Source organism: Battus philenor, unplaced genomic scaffold (assembly GCF_028537555.1).
Source record: "Battus philenor isolate CCGP_79_NKW_IND1 unplaced genomic scaffold, ilBatPhil1.0.hap1 SCAF_19, whole genome shotgun sequence".
Lineage (NCBI taxonomy): Eukaryota > Metazoa > Arthropoda > Insecta > Lepidoptera > Papilionidae > Battus > Battus philenor.
In genome coordinates, this window is record NW_027181681.1 from 3,387,706 (window position 1) to 3,404,800 (window position 17,095).

General features: G+C 33.0%; 1 protein-coding gene across 1 annotated transcript in view; it reads left to right on the forward strand.

Annotated features, from left to right (window-relative positions):
- LOC137921353 (putative phosphatidate phosphatase) overlaps positions 1–17,095 on the forward strand; it is a 134,102-nt gene that overhangs the window by 11,277 nt on the left and 105,730 nt on the right. The window lies entirely within an intron of this gene.

Sequence of the window (17,095 nt, forward strand, 5' to 3'; positions counted from 1 at the left end):
ATGTTTCTTTATACTCTGTGGAAAGTTCCTATGATAGTTGAAATAAAATTTTTAGTGAGAATCAATTTTAAAAATGTATTGTTTTTTAAATAGCCAATCTATGGTGTCAGTACCCATGTTCTAAAAGCATCAACATTATTTATTTACGCACATATATGCAATAATTTTTTATTTATTGTTTCGATTAGTCATTCTAAAGCAGAATATCGTCTTAGTTTAATAGTTTAGCTAGTATTTTGAAGACTGCTTTAAAATATACTTAATATTTATAAATGTAATTAAACTATCTCATGACTATATGTCAAATGTGGTGCAGAAGTCCCTAAGTCCAAAGTTAAAAAAAACACCACGGCTTGTTGGCAACTAATTATCTATATATTTACATCATAATTGTCAAAGTACAGGGATATTTAGCGCCATTTGCAAAAATTAAGACACGTTCACATTATGCCATTACTTTTGCGCCACCTGTTACAAGGGAAAATTTCTGTTTGTACATTTGATATCGGCCAAAGGCATTATCTTTCGTGTTTTTAAATAAGCAGATACTTACCATGTTGTTAGTTATCGTAACCTATAACCTTGTATTTTTCAATGCTAAAATCATTGTTGATATGTTAATTTGCCTTAGTTATTTTAATTAGAGATAAGAGCGAGTAAGAATTGATGATTATATGTATATAAAAAGTACATTTATCTGTACAGTGATAAATTAATAAGTATTTAGATGACGTGTTTTACTTTTCAGTTATTTAATGATTAAAACACGGTATTCATAAGTGTTTCAATGGATAAATACTGTACAAAATATTATGCGAGCTCATTACAAAATTATTTATAATATACAATTATTATTTATTTATTTAATACACTTTATTGTACACGCTATAAAATATATACATAGTTGCATAATAGTAAAGAAACAAATACCATAGGCGGTCTTATCACACGTCGCAATTTCTTCCAAAAAACCATAGTATGGAAACAGTAGGGAGATAATAACGGGCAGTTACGTTTACATATAGACAAAACACGTACATATGTATATAACATACATTTGTTCATATATACTTAGATTGATAATAGTCTAATGAATAATTATAAGTACTGTAATAAATAAAAACACCAAACTGACTTGCAGTTAATTAACTTCAGGACATTTCGGAGTTTTTAATTCGTTATGTATAAATGCCTTGAATTGGCTTTTGTTTATTACTTCAAAATAGTCAGGTGTCTTATTTTAAATATACACATCGCTTGGTAGTTCCTTTCGTACTTAGCTATACATATACTATATTGCATGACCGCGTTGTAGAAGCGGTTGATTGTTGGAAATTAATTATTTTCTTGTAACCGTGTATTTTGTTATATCCTTAATATAAAAAATGATTGTTTAAGAGCAGACGAATGATAGTCTTGTTGATACGTGTGAATAACGAAGCACCGGCGTTACAAGATTGAAGATATAATATACTTACAGACGGGATTTATGAGAAGGTTCAATGTCACCCGAAGAGAATTGGAGAGGGCTATGCTCGAAAATTCGCTGCCGGATCGAATCAGACATGAGATCTGTAGAAGAATCAAGACTATCGACGTAGCTTGAAGAATTTCTCGCTTGAAGTGGCAGTGGCCGATGGTCGTTAGAGCCAAAAGATTCTCGAGTACAAGCGAGTACAAGCGAGCAGGTACAAGCGATGTAGGTATTTCAGATCGCGGAAAGACGCGTGCAAGCGGGCAGCGCAATAGCGGCCATCGAAGCGAAGGGAAGACTTATGTCTTGCACAGGGCGTCTATTGACTGAAAAGAAATTAAATCAGTACGCAAGTTCAAAGTAAACGTTTACTGTTTAGTTATTTCGACTTTTAAATAAAATTGTTTTTAATTAATTTCTAGGTAATAAAACAAATTTGCACTAACAAACTTCAAAGGTAATATTCTCATTAAGTAATACACTATTGAGTGTACGAAAGCAATGTAATTAATTAATTACGTATTAGTCAGTATTGCGTGCGGTATGAACGTACATCACTTGCTGATTAATTATATCGTTAAGAGCGTACGTATAGATTATGTCATTGCAAATTATTGTGCAATGGCATTTTGATAATTATAAATAAACTGAATGTTATTTTAGCTTTTATTTAGATGAAAAGTTTAAGGTGAGACTCTTACGGAAAATACACATTTAAAAATTCATTGGGGTCTAAATGAAACTACCTCGCTTGTTACGTTACATACCTACTTCATCGTTACATTTCTTACAACGACTCATCGGGATTGACAAGATTTTTGATCGTAGGACACTTTACGTAGTGACTGTAGTGTGTAGAAACTTCGGTTTGGGCTGTAAATCCATCCTCAAACTTTTAATAAATGAAGAGTAATGTAAGGTTGGAATATAGAATCAGAAAAGAGGAGGTCTACAGAAGAAATAACCGAACAAGATCACCGACGTTGCTAGAAGGATTTCACGTTTGAAGTGGCAGTGAGCACGTGCAATGGTCGACCGAAAGGTTCTCAAGTTGCGACTACTACGGCATAGTTAAGATCGCGGCAAGTTACTGAATTCAGGTAGCGCAGGACAGGTCATCGTGACTATCTTTGGGGGAGGCCTATCCCTTGTAGTGGGCGCCTATCGGCTGAAAAGAAGAATGTAAGGGCTACGCTCAATCTATCTATATAGACAAATATGACTCGTCAAATATATTGGTAAACGCAGAACTCAACATTTTTCGACAAATACTAATAAAATAAAATAAAAAGATGAACTGGAAAGAAAGTTGTAACAGCACTTCAGATTTAATACACCTGTACCTAGCTGTCAAATATTTATCGCCAATAAAAAGGCCTTTTAGTATAAAGTCTTGCGATTTACGAAAACGTTCCCACAGAAATACATAATTTTTTTATTTTATTCATCTGTGAGCCAATAACTTTGGAGAGTACGAACTCTATTGGGATAGTTGGTTTTGAATAAAATTTACCATCGTCATTGAAAACGGTCACGCTGCGATTTCGAATGGTCATATCGATTGCAGAACACTCGTGTTTCGATAACGGTTTCTAACAAGCTTGCGATCTGCATTTTCGAACAGTTTTTTTTTTTTAAATAATTCGAGCCGAAGGAAATTCGTAGCTAAGAAAACATAATTGTTTTAAACTATGCAAGTTTTATACTATAACGATTGGTCACCAATTTACAGTTTATCATATAAACTAAAGCAAGATAGAGTAGAATATAAATGTTTCAAATTAATATTATCAAGATTTATTGATGTGGCAAATACGGCAACCTCCACATCAGTACTGGCGTACAACCTGAGGATGGCGATATGGAGTAGAGATGAGGAAGTGGTCGAACGGAATTTAATTTTGAAAACTGGACATTGTTAAAGCGTCGTTAAAATAGATTAAGAGGATTAGTAAACACTGTAACATGCAAAAACCAGTGAGCTGCCACACTTTTTGCGGTTTGGTTTGGTAATAAGCGATATAATTAATCGTAACAAAACCGTGTAAGAGGAAACTAATATATTTTGAGAAGAAATTGTATAAAATAACATAAAAGGGAAATATTGAGGGTAAAAAAATTGATGTAATTGATTAGAAATGTGAATCATTAAAAATGTAGTGACGTATGAGAGAAAAAGCGTAAATGTAATAGAAATGAAGGATGAAAGAGGGTTGAAAGAGAGAAATTGTGAAGGATGAGAGAGAGAGGGTGAAAATAGGAAGGTTTATATTCCTGTACCAAAAATAACACAGGGGAAAAAGATGCCGCCAATAACGGGTGCCATAAAAAAACCTGTGCAACAATATTCGAAAATATTAATCGTAAATGTAAAAATAAAGTCACGAGCGCTAATGTCTGTAGAATAAAGATCATTATAATATTTTTTATTTTTTTTTCTTTGCTTATTAATGTATAATTTTGTGTTATTATAATATTAGTCGCAAGACTTTCATACAGACATAGACATAAGCCTTATCCGTAGAACAAAAGGACCCCGGAATGCGGCATGCGTCTAGTGTGTTCCGATGATTTTAACAAGGTCGTCTTTAACAGAGCGTCCAGTCCTAAGCTGTGCTTGCTGGTACGGGGTTTCCACTCCAGACACTTATGACCATCTGATTTTATATCAACATTATTATTTCAGCCACAGGACGTCCAATGTTAGACATATACCTCCCCCACAGATTCTCACTAGGACCAGTTGGAAGCAATCTGCATTAAAGCCTTTATACGACCTTCTCATTTTAAATACCAGATTATAAAGACAAACCAAATTACGTTAATTATATTTTATATATAAAACAGTGTCGCGTCTACGTGAAGTTTATAATCTTTGTCTAAATTTCGCGGCGTCTTAGTTCCCACGTGTGTTCGCGCCGAGTCAATATTTAAGTCTTTATCAGCTTTTAAGGTATCCGCATGCACTTCAAACCCAGCTGTATCCGTTCTCCCTGCGCTCTACTTTTCATTGCCCTTATTTAACTATCAGGAGTATATTACAACCATCATCCTGTGTAAACTAAATTAGTTCAAATTGTTATAAGCTCAGTCGGCGCTGGAATTAATTTCTTATGCATATGATAGTGTTTACCTAACTTTATTCATAATGAACATAAGGATTTAAAAAATGTAAAGATTTCTTGTACAAATTTTGATGTATAAGAAAACAGATTAACTTGAAATTTTTAATGAGAAATTTGGTATAAGCTAATCAATATCATCCGAAATTGTTGAGAGTTACACGTACAAGACATTTTTGATTAATCTTTTCGTTTTAGTATGTATACAACCATTGTATTATAATTTATTTGTAACAACATATTAATAAATATAAATTTTAAAATAAATCAATAGATTGCAAAATAATGTTTATGTCATGAAAAATAAATATAGAAGAAAAAAACGATTCCACGTAAATACACTATGCATCTCGCATGCATTAACCAAACGTGCATCCAAGCAAACTACGTGTGATATACGATGAATATGAAATAAAGATACTTTTACTAGTCCTTTTCTTCTCATTATTATATAGCCGATATATTCTAGGTACATAATATAAATAAATTTGATCTCAGTTTGAACGCTTTATTGTGAACTTTATTTTAAAATAAAAGTCAAGAAACAATTATAAATGATTTGAATATACAATAATTAGTGTGATCTTTGCATTCAATAATGTCATAATGTACTTATAAGAATATTAGTAATGTAAAAAAATATTTTTTTAGTGTATAAACATCGCAGTATTTTTTATTTTTCCAACCTTTGTATATATACCTATCTGGTGCTTTCTTATCGTAATTATAATTTCAATAAACTTATTTGCGAAGCTATTGCCCGGTTGTTACGACATACTTGTACAAAAGTTATTGGCCAGTCGCATTTTAATAAAAAAAAATAATGTAACGTATTTTGCAGTGATCTCATTATTAATTTCCTGATCGATAAAATACTGAGAATATAAATTGGCAGCACTCGAACTGTCAAATGCGAGAAGTTGAAAGAGAACTGTCAAACATGCGAAATTTAAAGCGAACTGTCGTAGAGAAACGTGCGAAGTTCAAAGGCATCTGTCAAACGCGCGAAATTCACATTAAGCTGTCAAATACGCAGTTTCAATGGACATTCTATCATCTGAATTTTTTTAAGTTTGTGCACTTTTTTATTTTCGTTAAGAATCTTCGACTAAGTATTAAGGTCATTATACAAAAGAAGTTGAATAAAATTAATGATGAAAATAAAAAATTTAAAACTGTTCGAGTAGGCATTTTCATTTACATACAATTCTAAATCGTCAATTATTTTAATATTATAAGTGATGAGCTAACGCCGGTATGGAATGCTGGTGTATTGAGAAGAACTGGCAAGAAACTCAACAATTTTTGATATATACATTATAATATTAACCATGTAAATGAATCAACAAACTTAGCTGATCATATTTATAGCTTTTGTGTAATAAGATTGTAGATTTAAAACTAAGAAACGTATGGACATATGTAAACATATCTTAGGTATGTTGAACTTTATTGTATATACACATACACATACACCCAGACACAATGAAGATTTGTTAACTTTTTCATTTTTATGCACATAGGTTTATTTGGTATACAGAGGTATTTAACATTGATATTCGTCCCTATAAGCATGGTTCAAGTAGCTTTATGACTTGAATTCAGCGTACCGTATTACAGGAGTAAAGTATATGCGGTTATAATTCTAATGGAACTTTTGTTCCGTGAACAAAAACTAGGAAACGACTTCAATCGATTCCATAATAGTACACCCGTGAATGTTAACGGGCGATTGTGCGGATCAAATCCGCGAACCGATCACTTTACAAAGTATTACCTGTTTAATGCAAATGTTGTGCTGTAATATTACTCGCGGCCAAAACAAACTGCCGCTGGGGCCTTATGGTCCTGGGGTGGAGCCCACAGACCGGCCGGTGCAACGTAGAACAAGGCAACATTGTTAACGTCTTCTTAATAGCGCGCTAAGAACGAATTGTCAGCTTCGGGACCTGCAGGGAGCCGAAGAAAGATACATCGCGTCACTTTTGGACTACTAGATGAGTTGCGGGACCTTTCTAGAGTATTGCAGAAGGATAAGATCTTTATTAAAAGAAACGAGTACGTAAAAAACAAGCGTATAAGACTAGTCAACATAAATATTTTAATCTGTGATAAATGTAGTGTGAAAATGGGAGAGCAAATATTAAATTATGGAGGAATATAAATGTAAGAATAAAACAAATAAAGGAATAAAAATATAGTCAAAGAGAACAAAATGTCAATCTGTAGTATTCTAGTGGGAAGGCGACGAAAGTGAAGTGATGAATGAAAGAATTGGGAAAAATTGAAAGAAATGAAAGAATAAATGACGCTGAGAAAGAAAATAGATAACAACGCAAATAATATTATGGAAAAGTTGTAAAAATAGTCCCTGTACACAGGAGAACTTTAGACAGGAGAAGTACGTGGAAAAAAAGAAGAGGGAGGGGGAGTCTTAACATAAGTATATTAAATACTTAAAATGAAACTAAACAATATTTTATGGAATTGTTGTATGATGAAATAAATATATATTACTACCAGGATACGTCTGTAATATTTAAGTTTTATAATTAAAAACAGGTAGATCGATTCTTCTGTTTTATTTCTTTGTATAAATGTAGACAATTGATTAAATTTGTATATAGCTATTTACGATGTTTTTTAATCGAGTGGTGTTAATATGGAATGTTTCCCGTGTACCGAAAATGAAGATAATATAAATTAAAAAATATTTATGAACACTTGGAGTATGCAAGGTGTCGTTTATCTAATTCTATTTTAATGTAATATATACAGATCGTTGCGATAAGAAGTACAGACAACTCATTTACTGAGAAATAATAACATCGATTTTTAACATCGGTAAAAGTATTGAATACTGTTTTAAATATATCGATTTGTCTATATTCTCTTGTCATTCGGTTCTAGACATTGAATCGATTAAAATTCAAGCTCTTATAGTACAGTCGCATGCGCAATTGTTATTCATAGAGCGACATGTTATTCTCAATTGCGGCGCACCGGAGGCGAGATCTAAACGAAGTCATCCTGCTTAGAAGCATGCGTGGGCGCGTGCGTTCGTGTAACCGAGCCGTCATTAAATTTTGTGATCTCGATTTTGAACTGTACATCCCCTGATATCGAGTGTTGGGTAATTAGCACTAATTTCCGCATCCTTTAACAATTACTTTCACTGAGTATTATATGTTATAATATAACGCTATGTTCAGAGCAATAATAGAAAATATGTCATACATATGTTATGCAATTTAGAATTCATATACAATAATGGAATACCATGAGGAGAGGAAAGTTATTACATTAGCAAACATATTTTAACATTGGTATTAATAAAGTTTGTAAAATGAAATTTAGTTTATTTAATGTAATAAATAAATAACAATAAACTAAGTCACCTTCTTAAATTTAATCTATTTTTATTTTTTAATCTATGATTAAGAAAATTAAAATCATAGTTTATACTGGTCACTCGTCTACGCTATGAGATGTCTAGACAAGCAAAATTTGATTGAAAATAGTCAATAATTGTGCTCCATTACAATGGCATCCTATTTAAAATATGTGGCCACTAAGGTGGCGGGGGGCGATAAGTCGTAGCCCAGCGATGGAGGGCTGGGACCTGCGATCGTATTATATAATTCACGCTTTGTGCATTAATTATATTTTGAAACTGATTCTGGCAGCAGCGTCTTCTGTTTACCACAGTACCACACTGCGATTTCCAGCTATGTATATCTCCCATAGATATCTATGGAGAAGGCTTTTGTCTTGCAGTGGGCGTATATGGGCTGAAACGACGACGACGAAGACGATGGTTGAAAGAGCGCGCACAATAAACTCCGTCGGGTTCTCTTACTTTTACGAATATATTTAATACAGTCTCACTACAGTAAATATATACAAGCTTTAGCGTCACTTAAATTTTACATTATAAACGAATTTTTTTACAACTTGTATGTATATTTTTTATTTATACTTTATATTTCATGGGAGTTTAGGATAAAAACGTTTATATGAGTATGAAGCCTTAAGAATGTTACAAACTATGTTTTTTAGTAATCCTAAATTTATGTACCATATTGTAAATTATCATATATTTTTTTGCTATTACTATAGCCAAGGTATATGTATTTATCGAAGTACCTAGTCTAGCCATAAGTTGTGTTACAAAGAAATTATCCAATAATTTCTAGAAAAATAATTTTATTCTAAAGTTTTATACGTGATTATGTAGAGTGAAAAAGATATGTTAACGTACTAAGCTAGTTATTCAAAGTGTCCATCCTTGGCTTTAACCCACGCTTGTAAACAGTCGGGCCATTTGTCGATGGATTTACGAACGGTTTCCATTGGAAACTTGATCACTACTGTCTCCAAAGATTTGTTGAACGACTCCATATTTGGGTGACGCTTAGAGCAGACCGTGTCCTCTAGCACATACATTTATAGTCCAAAAGGTTTAATTGCGGACTAGCCGAAGGCCAATCATCAGCCTTTAAGTCTAGAACGTTTTACTCAAGCCAAATTTCTTTATTCTGTATTTTTTTTAATAATTCCTCATAAGTTGACAGTTTAATGTGGTATACAAGTATCGATATGGCTGTTGATTAGATTCATCCGACCCGAACCACTCTCGGCTGTCGACAAACTGACGTCGCGCATCTAATTCAGTGGAACGAGTTATGATTTACTTAGGCGGCACTGACAAATTGTAAACTGTTATTCAACGTCATCCAATGTATCGATGTTGCCTATCAAAACACGAGTTTTCGATTTACGCATTGCATTGTTGATACTGGTGAACGATCTACATTAGATAGTGCTGTGACACCATCTAATGTATTCATTAATGATTTGTTTTTATAATTTAGTAGTTATAAGATTTATTTTGGTATTAATGAAGTATGTAAAATGAAATCCAATTAATTTATTGTAATAAATAAATAATAATAAACTAAGTGAACTAAGAACTTAACCTAATTTTATTTTTAGTCTATGATTAAATAAATTAAATTCACAGTTTATTCTGGTCACTTGTGTATCTTATGAGAAGATGTCTAGATAAGCGAGCGCAATTTGTTTGAAAAGGAACAAAAATCTGCTCCCTTACAATAGCATGCTATTTAAAATAAGTGTCTACTAGGATTGCGAGGGGCGAGAAATGGTAGCCCAGCGATGGTGGGTATATATATGTATATATATATATATATATATATATATATATATATATATATATATGTATATATATATATATATATATATATATATATATATATGTATATATATATATATATATATATATATATATATATGTATATATATATATATACTAGCTGATCCCGCAAACGTTGTTTTGCAAAAAAAAGTAGTTTTTAATTAACAAATGTAAGATAAGGGTTGATCGTAGAGGGGTGAAAATTTAGGTTTGTATGTATTTTTGTATGCTGTATCATAATAAAATAAAAACCATAAAATTGTCTAAAAAATTTGAAATAAAATGTAGGGGTGGACCACCCTTATCACTTAGGAGTATGGAAAATAGATAGTAGCCGATTCTCAGACATACTGAATACGCATGTAAAATTTGGTAAAAATCGGTCAAGCCGTTTCGGAGGAGTTCAAGTTACATATATATATATATATATATATATTTTTTTTTTAAATTTTGTGTATAACATGACGTAATTATAGCTAGCTTCGTTTTAACTTTATGAAAATTAGTAAACAAGATGATTGTTATTTAAAGGGTTGAATGTATAACTTATTTCCACTCAATTAATGTACGGTACACCATATCCGAAAAACAATGATTTTAAAAATAATATATAACGTAAGAATAATATAGTTAGAAAAAGTGGTTTCAAAGTTCATATTAATACATACTGAAATTTATTATTGTTTACTATTGTCTCGGGTGAAGTATTTGCCCTGGGGGCTTTTATAGTTTCATCGGAACAGTTCACAGAACGGAAGGGTCCGTGAACTATATGTTTACTATTTGTCTCTGCAGATCCTGTACAGCAAAAAGTTATTGGACGAGAAAAAATAATTTATTGTAATATATTTCAGAGTTATCACTATGTTCAGAGTAATTGGAAATAGGCGTAAAAACATCCTTTAAAACATTTACACCTGTAACCAATCATCCTGTATACACAACATTTGGTAAGATGTGTTAGGTGAGTCTCATCATGGTTTTATATGCGGTCTTTACTATTTAATTTTTTATTGATTAATTATTTAGCTCGTCAGTGACACGTTCATATACAGAGGCCTCAACGGAGAAAGTTGTAGAATCGTTATTACTTCTGAGTTCTGAAGTACGATGTCATGTTATTAGTAATTAAGTATTTCTATTCTACTTTCTACTTCGCCTCTTAAGGCTTTTATTTGTAGTAACAAATAACATGTTTATTAATATATCTCAAGTATATCAATAAACATGTATATCAAGGTCTTTGTGATATGAATAGTTTTTGTGTCAAATCAAAATATTCTTTATTCGAATAGGCATTTACAAGCACTTAGAATCGTCAATCAACGTAAAATGTCGGCATTACTGTACAGAAAGCTACCACCGGCTTTAAAGGCAGTTCTACTCAGAAGTTCCGACGACAAACTCTACAGTACTACAAATATAGTTTTAATAAAGAGTGGTTGACAGTAATTAGCTTCCTTAGTGCAGCATCAACATTTAATTCCACGCATTAACATCAGTATTATTCTTGGATAGACTAATAAACTTGTTTCATTAACATTCTATATATATGTTGGTTTTAAATCTCTCCAGTGGCAGATCTATAAATGATTGTGGAATTTTATGTAAATGATTTATTTAATTTTTAAAGACGAAAACCAGGACTATAGAAAGCGTGTAGAAATAATTTTGTGTTTCAGTGGAATTTACTCACCTTGTTAGAGTTCGCGCACGATTTGCTTTTGTTTTTAAAAAAACTCGAGTCTCGTTATTTATCTGCCTTTCGATCGATCAATGATTCTCAATTATTAAGCGAAATGCCGGCATTGTTACTGCACTTTTCGCTTCAGTTCGCGGCATTAGATTGCTCTTAATGCGCTCCTATTGATAGGGTAGGCAGGAAACTTCGGAATTATTGCATCCGCACCTCTAATTGTGCCGGCAATTTAGGCTCGGGCTCCAAAGGGAAGTGGCTACTTGAAAATTGGACGTAATGCGATGTTACGACCCGCGCGTGAAGTGCGTTTCAACAGATTTCTACGTCGGCGAGTTTGCGCCTCTCTGTTGTTCGTTAAATTTAGTTCCTTTATATGCGGTACCATATTTATGTATTGTACCACATTTATTTGCTATAACACATTTACAAGTTGTACCATAGTACGGCTTGTACGCATTCGTAAATTTGTCAAACTAATTTTAATAAAACTCGGGCAAAAATTCTCCGCTAAGTTCGTCTTTATGATTTAATAAAAAAATCTCTTGATCATATAAATAGGTTTTTACGTTATCGACTTTGATTCCATTCTCTTTTTTACGTATTAAAATTTAATTTTTACTTTTACGGCGCCATTTGTTCTTTATGAGTACTTTATACCGAATCAAGCTAGGATATTTTCTAACTAAAGTATAATGACAATGTGTTGTAAAGTGAATGGCCAGTATACATTTTTTTACTTTTGCATCAATACAAGAATAGGGTGGGTAATATAATAAATTTGGTTTATAACATAACAACAAACCGTGAAGAAAGCAATATATCATAACAATATGAGTAAAACATATATTTCTTTAAGAAGTCAAGGCTCTATCATAACGGTGGTATGTGTAATTGGAAAAAAATGAAAACCATAGTTTTTAATGTAGAAAAATAAAATAAAATCATTCGAAATTTAAATTCTAAATTAGTCATCATCTTGCGCTGCCCCCATTCAGCAGCTTCCTGTGACTATTGTGTAGGTATTTAGAACAGTCATGGTTTCATCCCAAAAACGCCCGCTGCCAGGCATAGGCCTCCCCCAAAGAAATTTACGAGGAGATATGGCATAATCGCCAATGGGGGGTTGGTGATTGCAGTGTGGTATTATTGGTACGCAGATGACGCTACTGCTTATCCTCTGGATACTTTTTTTGTTAGCTATAGGTTATACCGGGGTAAAACCTGCGACGTAGGATTGTAAGTCTCAGTATTCTGAGCTACCACTGCTCGAATTTATCAAGTTGCGTTTGTAATAATTTATCGACGTCATAATAAAAGGAAACAATTATCGATCAAACGAATTAGATTGGAATCTGCACAATGGGAATTCTTATCTGTTACCACTAACCTGTGTTTTTTTTTAATATTGCATTATCTCTGGCGTTAGAAATAAAAAAAATAAACTTAGAACAATAAATCAATTAACAAATGCTATTATTATTACCGTTTGCATTGAGTTTTTACAGACATCGGTGTTTTAAAATAGATTGCAATAAGCTGTAATTCTATAAAACGCTATTTATAATTTTTAAATTATAAACCGACATTGTAGTAGTAGGAAATATCGTTTGCGAAATAGAAATTCCATGATTCATATCTCTGTGCAACTGTCCTAGAACAAATAACCGTTTATTTTCTGTTTGTCGAGAATGTTGCGAATGCATCTGTTCTCTTAATTCATTATTTTAGCCGTAAAACTTTTATTTCTACATGGTATTGTATGGCATGTAATAGAATAAATAATATCTATTCATTTCGGAACAATATTTATTTGATTTCATATATTATTTGTTAACAAGTCAATATAACAACTGAGATAAATAAAAACATAACAAGTAATTTTTTTGTTAATAATACCGGTTTTAATACCGGTAACCCGATATTTCAATTTTCAAATCATATTCCAGTATTCAGATTTTAGTTCGGTATTGTAAGCCCTAGTCATCACTGCTTTATAAACTACTAAATGAACGTAATATCAAATTTTCGTTATAAAATAATAGCATTCAAATTAGATAAATCAAATGTAAAGTTACCGCCTAGTGTTATGAAATAAAAATACATCGCGCAGTTTCTTGTCTATTGAGCGACGGAGAATAATTAAAGCCCGCGAGAGATTTATGGTTCCTTAATGCTTAGCCCACGCGATCTGAACCTATCGAGTTTGGATCTCGCCGCGAACATCGGGAAACATTCGTTTCAGCCCTCCAAGTGATTCTAGACTCTAATCAAAAACGTACAAAGTTGAATTTATGTTATCCAATATAGATTACATGTAATTTGCAGTAATATTTCTCCATGTATCGCTCGCTTTGCGATTAATAAAATAAACGCTTCATGCAATTAATACGTGATGTTATTGAATTCCAGAATTCAATGTAGTTTTCACTTTTGTGTAATGATTTATTGACGACTGCATTCAGTGTGGCAGATATAATATAAATACAAAACCGATAATTTTTTAGTAAAGTTTTGTATATAATTACACTTTTTGCACGTGTAATGGAGAATTTAATGCCATATATATGGATGTGTTAAATATGAAATGTGTCTTTAAAATTGCGACCTTAATCAATGCATATTAATAGACTCTGTTTGTAATGTCTTAACCCAGATCCCTTCAATTATGTGACAGATGGTCGTCACTGTTGAGGTAAGAAAAAGGTTAAATGTCCTATGGACAGACCGTTCCGCCGAAGTGACGATACTGAACCGAGTATGTGCGCAGCGAAGTGTGCACATGGCGGTAAGCTGATGTTTGAATTTTCTCATTTGATTTACATATTTAAAGATTTTACTGGTATATAAGTTAAAATAAAAGTTAGGATAATTTTTGGTAATTTATTTAGCTGTGATAAATCTTAAAACGGGGATCTACACATAAGCCCACATTACAAGGTGGATGCCGGTTAACTCCGGCGCTGGTAACGAAAGGGCTAAGGATTCAACCGATTTAAAAGAGCAGGGCGTCATCTGCCCTCTCAAATTCTAAAACCAGCTTCCGGAAAATTAAGCTCGAAAGCTCAAGAGTCGCGGCTGGGGCCGCTACATACTCAGTTTATATAGAACATTTTTCTTTTTTTTTTTCAATTCATACAACTATTTATCATTTCTGCTTTGTGTAAAGCAGGACGTGGGGTGTAATCACTTTGATAGGAGACCACACTGCCTAGGGCATTGTTTCAATTCCAACGTATCTTACAGTACAAAGGCAATACAATGAAGAATGTAGAGTTCAGATGATATCTGCCACATTGTTGTCGTTATTAATGATGGGGCGTCATCGCTCCCGCCGCCTCCGCGAAACGAAATACACAACCGCACTGTACTATGGTTGCCCCTCGACTAATGATTTTTTTTTAACTTCTAGGGCTTTTTAATGACTCCAGTTTTTGGGGGACTGTGGTACATTCCTAGCTTATCGTGAGAAAAGGTCTTCTACATTTTTAATTTATTTAAAATTTCACGTGTCTTTTATTTTTGTTTACGTTTTTTCCAGTCTTCACCTAATCGTTCGTTCACTCTTCTAACATATATCACATAATCTAAAATTCTCATTCGTTCTAAATTTTCTTCCTTCTATCGCCGTTCAACCTCTCCTTTTTTGTCAGTCTAGGTCTATCCGTAGCAATGTATCACAGTCTACTTTATTAAAGCTTAAGTAATTTATCTGTATTACACATGAATATTAATAACAGTTTTTATTATTTTGGTTTTTCTTTATTTCAATATTTTTATTTTATTACCATGTTCTGTTACTTTTAGTTGTAGGGTTGTCGTGAGTAACGTTAAGGCGAATCTAGAAAAATACCTTACGCAATTACCTCTAAATATCTGAGTGTATGTAATGAGAGAGATAGAAATAGCAGAAGCTTAGTTTTTGAAAATCTTTCCACCCTTATCGTGATCGTGTAAGGCAATAGACACTGCAAAGCTCTATGGTCGCCATAATGACTTATCTTGTGCGTCTCTCATCCAAAATCAAAATATATTCAAAGAGGTTGTTACAGAAACATTTTAATCGACAATCAAGTGTCACTATTGTCAGTCCCACAGGATGGTACAAACCGCCCCAGAACGCAGTTCCCGAGAAACTCAACAATTGCTCTTTTCAAATATAGTTTTACGATGAATTCACGATATTAATTAGTTTCCTGAGTGTCCATCAATAACTTTTAATTGCACACATTAACATTAATACAGTATTCTTGGATTTTTTAATATTGATTTTAAAAGTTCTCCAGTGGCAAATAAGATACAGTTTGCGGAATTTTATTATTCATAAATGATTTATTTAAATTTGAAAGATGAAAACTTGGAGCAATCGGCTTATTTTTATTCCTTGTGTTAATACCGTGTCGTATGTGTGCGCATTCGTTTTAATTTAAGGCGTGAAGCGAAAAATGGAAAATCGTTTTACGTGAGATTTACACGACCGATTTAATATTCATTTAACTGTAACGAAACGCCTTTAATAAACGCGTGTATATTATTTTTTCTTAATTTAAATACTACTTTTAATAAATAATGCTTTATAAATAACTTTTGTGTCTTTCAAATAATGTCTTGTATGTACTTATATCGACATACGTATGTAATAACTACAATGTATTGAAGCAATTTTGTGCAAGTTAATACCAATGTATTATAAAAATATTTAAATGTAATTGGGTCCGAGACGTGGTCGCTTATAATGGACCTCATGATTGTAGAGGTCTCATAAGAAGGTCGCCCAGAGAACTATGCTTAGAGATTAGCCGCGAGATCGAATATAGCATGAAGAGATCCGCAGAAGAATAAAGTCATGGACGTAGTTCCAAAACTTGCTCGTCTAAAGCATGGTTGCACAGACTTATTAAGACTAGGGGCCAGTCAGGCAAATCATAAACTGATGGCGGGCCGGCCGCCGGAAGTATAGGTAATGAAATTTTTTTGGGTTTATTCTGGAATAGAATCCAATATTTTTCGAATGTACGAGAGTATTATTTTTGCTGCCGGCGGGCCACCAGTATTCGACCGGCGGGCCACGGTCTGTGCATCCATGGTATAGAGTGACAGTAGGCGGCGCACATCACTCGTGCAGGTGATGGTTGTGAGGAGCGAAAGTTTCAGTAGCGACCATGAGGCGGCAGACGCGATGTGGGATATGATCCCCACTAGGTTACAATATAGTTAAGGTTGCGGGACGACGCTGAAGTCAAGCAGAGCAAGACCGGTTCATCGTTGCAATCTGTATGGTAACCCTATGCCTTATAAGGGGCATCTTTCGGCTGAAAATAATAAAAAGCTGAATATAGATTTTGATTTGATGAAGGTTTCATTAGTTTTTATCTTTTGTTACTTTACTTACTTTTATATAACTGTTAAGGAACGATAAAAATATTTTTGAAACGAGGTGTAATTTGTCGTCTCACTCGCTACTTTGCAACGAAATTTTTTTGTTACTAATTTCATATTAATCGAGAGGAAATTAGAGACATAAATCGAAATATTTTTAAATGCAATTCGAAAGGTTTATTTTGAAGTGGAATTCACCTCAGCGC